Raw genomic sequence first — 982 nt, forward strand, 5'->3', positions numbered from 1 at the left:
ATTTTATTTCAGGAATAGGTTGTATATGCGAGGAAGTAGACAAAAGGAAATTATACAAATAGATCTTGAAATTGAGAGAACGTCCAGACAGAATCGCAAGATACAGAAACAGTTGGATTTCACCATGGCTGAGAACGCAGATAACGTTGTCAACAAAAATGCATATATGGGTAATGCCGCTGAAGTTGATCCACCATTAAGAAACTATGTACTCCGTACTGTTACGGGGATACATTCAAGCATTCGTCCTCTAACTGTTGAGGCAAATAATTTTGAGATAAAACCCTAAATTATTCAGATGGTGCAGAATTGTGTACAATTTGGGGGGTTACCAAATGAGGATCCAAATCTCCATATCATAAACTTTTTAGAGCTAGACATTCAAAATGAATGGGATGAGTAACAATGCTGCAAGATTGAGATTATTTCCATTTTCACTAAGGGATAGAGCTAAGAGTTGGTTGAATTCATTACAAGCCAACTCTATAATTACTTGGGAGGATTTGACTCAGAAATTCCTTGGTAAATATTTTCCTCCTGCCAAGTCAGCCAAAATAAGAGGAGAAATTAATAATTTCCATCAGCTGGATGGGGAGTCTTTATATGATGCATGGGAACGATTTAAAGAATTTCAAAGGAAATGCCAACATCATGGAATAGAGAAGTGACTGCTATTTCATACTTTTTATAATGGTTTGGGGAGCAATACAAGGACAATTATAGATGCCACATCAGGAGGAGGGTTTATGAGAAAAAGTGCTAATGAAGCATATGAATTATTGGAAGAGATGGCTATGAATAACTATAATTGGCGTACTGAGCGTGAGAACGAGAAAGTAGCAGGAGTCTTAGAAATTTATCCAATTGCGCTATTAACCGCTCAAGTGGCATCTCTAACCAAGCAATTGCAGCAAATTAATCTCGCCGCACAAGCAATGCAAGTACAAAATGTTGTGAGTTGTGAGATTTGTGGCAGACCACA

The 982-nt window shown here is 37.5% G+C and overlaps 1 non-coding gene across 1 annotated transcript; it reads right to left on the reverse strand.

The window, feature by feature from the left end:
* Positions 1-551: 551 nt before the first annotated feature.
* LOC133820592 (small nucleolar RNA R71) lies at positions 552-658 on the reverse strand. Its single transcript, XR_009886998.1, has one exon. It is a non-coding gene; the product is annotated as a small nucleolar RNA R71 (small nucleolar RNA).
* Between the last annotated feature and the right edge of the window lie 324 nt (positions 659-982).

The sequence above is a fragment of the Humulus lupulus genome, chromosome 2 (assembly GCF_963169125.1).
Source record: "Humulus lupulus chromosome 2, drHumLupu1.1, whole genome shotgun sequence".
Taxonomy (NCBI): Eukaryota; Viridiplantae; Streptophyta; class Magnoliopsida; order Rosales; family Cannabaceae; genus Humulus; species Humulus lupulus.